This window comes from Dinoponera quadriceps, unplaced genomic scaffold (genome assembly GCF_001313825.1).
Source record: "Dinoponera quadriceps isolate SergipeBrazil2010 unplaced genomic scaffold, ASM131382v1 scaffold3271, whole genome shotgun sequence".
Lineage (NCBI taxonomy): Eukaryota > Metazoa > Arthropoda > Insecta > Hymenoptera > Formicidae > Dinoponera > Dinoponera quadriceps.
The window spans coordinates 1,483,515-1,489,982 of record NW_014557287.1 but is presented as its reverse complement, the minus strand read 5'-3'; the positions used below and the strand labels follow the sequence as shown (position 1 = coordinate 1,489,982).

Below are 6,468 nucleotides of genomic sequence, written 5' to 3'. Positions count from 1 at the left end.
GGGGGGGGGGGGGGGGCATAATTAAACGGAGGAACTCCATCGGTCTGAATCCGACAAACCCCGAGGGATAATTAAACGGAAGGGGGGGAAACGAAATACACACATACACACACACACACGGAGAATTCGCCGGAGCCTCCGTACTTTTTCCCGCATGCCGCGGGTTGACATTGGTAGTTACTGGTTCGAAGCCGCTGACACGTAAGGAAACCGACTGACGAGTAACAAGATGGGGCGCGAAGGAAGCTTCCGCGAAAGTTTGTCTTCCACGAAGATAAATAGAGGCGAAGTGGGACATGAACCTCTTTGAACCTCGTTGTCCATCTCGCAAGCGTAACGGGAAGTGATGGTGCGGCGGGAGAATTTTCAACCTTTCTCTCTTCCACCCTCCCTTCTCTCCCTTTCCTCGCCCGTTTCTCGCTCGGAGGCGGAAGACGATAAATCCTGGTGCGCAGTTACGGCACGGAGGGCCGTTAACTCCCGATAATGGCTCTGTATTAGTTTCGTCTCGTTTGATCGCGAAACTTTTCTTATTCTCGCGCTGTCACGGAGTCACGTCCGACTACAGCGAGCTCTACTTCGTCGCTCGCCGCCGTCGTAACGCCGCCTCTATTAGTGCTGTTACTGTTACCAGCGGAGAAACCGGCCTCCGATCGGCCCCCGATCGCGCATAATTCGCGCGATTGAGCACACGCGATCGTGCGCACGAGGGCCTCACTTCGCGTCGCCATCCGTCGGCCGTGTCGCCTCGATTGCTCGTCGGGCAAATTGAAGATTTGTTTGCGTCGGCAGCCGCGCGCCGGTTGTCTTGATAAATCCTTGAGCTGTCACGCGGAAATATCGTTCTCCGCGCACAGCACCAGAGGAAGAGAGAGGTCGCGCTCGCTCGCGAAGGGAGTTCACCCTTAGAGCGAATCATTCCTGACGCGTGAATAAATAGCAGCCCACCCTCCCCCCCGTGCGGTTATGCGCGAGCGCCCACCACTTTGGGTGGGAACGACGTTTTCGTTCGGGGCTTGATTTTATGATTCAAGAATAACGGTGTGTACATATCACGGACACGAGTGTCCGGAACTTTGGTTTCGCAGAGCCCGCTGAAAAATCGGTGCATAGCGACCGGTCCGGATCGGGCTGAGAATTTGTTCGAAAAGCGGACTTACGCCAGTTTCGGAAACAAATGGCTCGCATAAACAATTTTCGTGGAACGATAGAAGCAATTGTTTCGATTAAAATGTTGTATAACGTTACGATTATTTTGTTGAATATTTTGTCAAATGAATGTTTTCATTAAATCCTCGGCGAAGTTTGCAAACTGCACCGGCCGAGCCACCCGTTTTTCCCGGGGATCTCACTTTGTATAGATTATTTTTCGTACACAAAGCCATAAAAATTCGGAATTTTATATTGATGGAAAACACAGCGGCGCCTACAAATGCAGAGCTTTTATCAGGCAGAAATTTGATAAAATAAAAAATGTATCGTAACATGTAAAGAATCGCCTTGCTGTACGAGCGATAAATTCGGATTACCTGTCAGTTAATGGCCCGTAACGCGCGTACATTCGTCATTAGTCAGGCTTAATATTTATCGCGCGTTAAAAGACAAAGCGGAAAACATTATGACTCGTGTCGCACGTGTTTACCTAACGGGAAGAGCGTTTCATGGCGCTGCGCGCCTCTGTAATTAATAGCTGATTTCTATGGAGGTCGCGAGAGAGGCGCGTATTATTTATCGTCCTATGCCTTCTAGCTTGTCGAAAGACTTGGCAGCGTTTCAGGTCGTTGGAAAGTTGACCGAGGTCGCGCGGATGTATCGACATTTACTGCCCGGCTCGCAATCCCGCTGATAAATTGCAGGTTATTATTTTCGCGCGAGTCGCACGTGCCCGCCGATCTAACGATGGATTACCCGCGTGCGAGGAACGCGCGTGTAAATATTAGCGGCTGTTTATTAGAAACAACACGCGCATCGTTGATACCGGAGAGAGCCGACAAATTGAATCACCCCCGGCGGAGCGCCAAGTTATTTTAGAGATATTAAAAAGGCCATTAACATTCCTGTTTCGCTTTCCTTGCCGCCTCCTCCATTAATCGCGATATATTCGAACGAGGACACGATTCGCAATTGTCGAGAGAGAGAGAGAGAGAGAGAGAGCAGCGCGATGCCGAGATCAGAACTCGGCGGCGGCAACACATTGTGTTCGGTGATGCGATCGCGAAAATTATCCGCGCGGCATTGAACCGCGTGCGCGATGATAAGCAAGGCAGAAACAATTTAATACGGGGGACCACACGGTGTGCGCGATCCGCGGTCTGTGTATCGACGCGGAATCGAGCGCCGATATTTCGGCACAGGCCGAGTTATTCAGACGGAATCCCGGAGGCTCGGGGGAACTTGAAAACGCGCAGGCACTCACAGCTAATTACGCGTAATGCGCCACCGGGCCGCTTTGTTATTACACGTCGCGAAACTCGTTACACTGAAATTTCGAGCGCGGTTTACTCGCTCGCTCGCGCGAGTTATTACGATCGTGCGTTATACGCGCTATCTCGCGCTTTAATCTCGGCGCCGACATTATCCTCCTCGCATTGTTCCGATGGGAAGTCTTCCTGAGGGAAGTCGAAGTTGAAATGCAAAGAGGGAGGGAGAGGGAATAGAGAAGGACAGAGAGTTAGAAAGAGAGAGGGAGAGAGAAAGCGTGATGAGGAAAGAGAGGGCGAGAGAGAAAGGAGTATTATCCCCCCCCACCCACCTTCCTCGGCCGCACGTGCGCTATTATGTACAACCATCCGCAGACTTCGGGGCCGGGGGTAATGCATATTCCACGTATACGGTGGCTTTCCCCAGTAACTTCCACAATTTAACTCACGGATATTGCGGTACATCACGCAGTAACGAAAGTCCTTTGATAAGTTCCGCGGAGATTACGGGGACTTACGTTTCCGCGTCGGCCGTCGGCCGCAGCTCCTCGACGACGAGTCTTTTACCGGGTCCGCGCGAAGAAGTCGCGAACCGGGTAGAATCGCGATGCGGAAAATCACTTTTCCTTGCGCATCAGCCTGTCCTAATTAACGTGTGCGCGAAGGCCGTCCGGGTCGCCGGCTACGAGACTCTTTCTATATTTACGTGCCTTTTGCGGCGACCAACGGCGCAATTGATTTAATTTATCCTAGTTAAGCGTGCGCATATACATAGACGCAGTATGTATTTAATTAGAAGTTCGATGTCGAAAGGGTTAACCCGACACGGGACGTCCCGTGCCGCAAACGTTTGCCCTGAATCGGCGCGTACGCCCGCCACGATTTACTTCCGATAGCTGCGGTATTACTTCCGATAAGTTCGGTATTATCCTGACGGGATTCGAAGTCGAGGGGAGGACGAAGAGTGAGGGAGGGAGGGAGAACGTAGGAAGATATTACCCGCGTATAACACAGGGCCGATCCGCGCGCGATCTCTCTCACTCCAATACCAACACACACACACTCTCTCTCTCTCTCTCTCTTCCCGAGCCACTCGATGTGCATATCTCAGGAGCTCGCGTGCCGCGGACGTGCAGACGCAGGGAAGCGAGCCGGAAGGGGAGCGGAGAGCAGCGTTCTATCTCTCTCTCTCTCTGCCGCGCTCTCTGACGGGCAACCCGGCAGGGATTTGCATGGGACAATATCTCGACTGATTTATCCCCCGGAGCGACGCGACGGCTGGGAAAAGGGCAGACGTGTATCCCGAGGATTTATTTCTTCGGCACTTTACGCGGCACGCCGCGTCGCGGCGCGATAAAGAGACGGGACGTATCCGAGCGGAACCTACTTTCAAACATCTCCGGCCGCGCGACATTAGGAACGTCCGGTTTAGAGTCGTTCGCATGCAGCTCACGACCCCGAGAATTCGAACGCGTCTCGAGCGGAGCGCATCGGCGCGTCGCGCTATACTACGGCCGCGGCGCGTTTACGGCCTTCGCCCCCCTCCCCGTTTGCTTTATCGGCGCTTGCTTTTCCCGCCGGACCCCCGTGGGATTTACGGCCCGGCGTAAAGTCCGACTCCACTTACTTGGTCCTGCGGACTTTCCCTCCGCCCGGGGGTAGTCTCGTCCCCTCGCGCGTCCGTGTTTCACGTAACACCGACCGTGTCCACGGCTCGTTGGCGACGTCGTTGCCGGCGCGCACCGTTCCGCGGCAATCTCGGTGAGGCGTCGTAAAAATACCCGCCTATCTCTCGCGCTTCGTTCTAAAATGTATCCCCGTTCGTCACGGCGACTTAAGCGACGTTATCAGGAAGGTCATTTCGCCGCAATAAAGGGAGGTTATCCTTCCTCGCCCTGTGCAAAGGCATCACCGTGTACCACTCGGGTGACACGATGTAAGCGCGCCGACGGAGGATCTCTTCGTCGGGCCGCTTCGACCTCTCACGCCCATTTACGGGCTCCCGTGCGTGCGTGCGAGCGTACGTGTGCGACGATTTTGCGAGCGGTATCGGGGTCAACGCGATAACCATCTGGATAGAGAGTGGGTGCGGCGGATCTCAGCCGTCGAATCGGCCGCTCGCGTGGGCTTTCAGGACTCTGTGTAATTTTCGTCCTTGCTCCATTACCCCGCTTCGGGGTGTCCCGGGGAAAATAGCGATGATGATTCCGACAATTTGGGAAGAGCGTCGTCCTCGTCGTTCGCAGGAGACGGCGAGAACGCTGATAAACGCACGGTGGATGCTTTCGACCAATCGCGTATTATTAACGTCATTCCTCGACGAACGAAATCCGATGAGTTAACCCGAAATTTCGACATTAAGCCTGAAAATACAGTCGAGCTTCGTAAGACTATCGAAGGATCTTCAGATATAACGTTATACGAACTATTGTGTCCCTTTGGTGCTACAAATGGGAACTTATTTCCGTCTCCTCCAAGTTGAGACTTGAAGAAGAACGTGTTGTGAGCTTCTGGAATGGCTCCAAGTCCTATGCTATGTGTTTGCGGGGAATATTTGGAATTATTTAAGGCTCGGTTCTCTTTGGCAGCTATATCGGTCGTGTGACATCAGAGGCGAGTAATGATACGCGGTAAATTTCCCGCAGCATATAGCTTCATTTTTTAGTTTCCCCTGAAAAACGTAATAGTTTCGTAATTTTGAAACCTGTAAAATATGCGACAAACTGAAGTGCGACCGTGACAGCTGAGAATGTCTGGAAGGCGTACCGTTGTTTCAGGAATTATCTTGCTATTTTACATGAAATACATCCCGATTTATATTTTACGTATATATTACCGCCGTATATTTTACAGGTTTCAGAAAGAACGAGATAATTATTCATTCGGGACGGACTAAAAAATAAAGCTGTATGTCGCAAGAAGTCTATTGTAAATCATTTCTCGCCTCTGACGTCGTACAATTAATATAGATGTTCCGATGCTCGGAGATAGCCGAGACTTAAATCACTTCGAATATCCCCTACAAATGCATAGCATAGGACTCGAATAATACCGATAAGATTTGTTCATTCTAAAGAGACGATAAAATGCAGTCGAATGCACAGATGGTCTAAAAGTATTAACTGAGGCTTAATTCCGGTTTCGGTGTAAGGCTAAAGGGAGCTCAAAAGACGTCGTTGGCTACGGTAGAACCTGTAGCGCAAGGAGCATTAAAAGACTACGAGTTAGCATTCACGAGACTTAGAGAGCAGATTTTAAATTTCGACTCGGGAATACGCGTGCGGGAACGCAACGAAAATACTTCGCGTTTGCTCGCGCGATTTGATCGACGCCACGCAAGTGCGATCGTCCGTCCGTCAAGTTATTTGCCCACCGGCGTCGCGGACGTCGTTCGGCGAACTTTCGCTTAAATAAAGCCGCGAACCTAATTTTCGACGACTCCTAATACACATGCGGAAGGTGTATACGGGGAGAGCAAAAGGGAGCGCTGAAGTTGGCGAGAGACTTCATCGTCTGTCGTTAGACTGCCGAGTACATACACACGTACAGTCGGCTGACGAGAGAGTTTCATCCCGCCAAGTTCGCCCGGGTTTCCGCACGGTAATTACTTGTAAATCTCTCGCGAATAACATTAGACGTTAGACTAATTTCGTGCATGAGAAAGTGCAAGAACCGATGCTCCCGGCACTGGTGGTATGATTGATTTCATTGAGCCGAATTGCGTTGACGTGAACGTTGTTATCGATTGAAAATAGCCCCGAAGAGGTGATGTGAAATTCGAATTTGATCGAGATTTTCGCGCTCGATATTAATCGAGCTGCTTGCGTGAAACACGAGCCGAAATTTGGATTCTACTTCATTCATTCTGCAAATGCCACGGATTCCCCATTAGCTCTTCGAATCCGACGGGGAATTTGCAGAATTTATGAAAGGCCGAAATTTCGACTTGGCGAGAACGAAATCGGTACACCCGCGGATCATACGTGTTACGGGGAAAATCGATGGCGCGCAGTCGAGCGATTTAATTACATTTCTTGAAATTCCGACG

The 6,468-nt window shown here is 51.2% G+C and overlaps 1 protein-coding gene across 1 annotated transcript in view; it reads right to left on the bottom strand.

Annotated features, from left to right (window-relative positions):
* LOC106748947 (T-lymphocyte activation antigen CD86-like) overlaps nucleotides 1-6,468 on the bottom strand; it is a 96,134-nt gene that overhangs the window by 21,564 nt on the left and 68,102 nt on the right. The window lies entirely within an intron of this gene.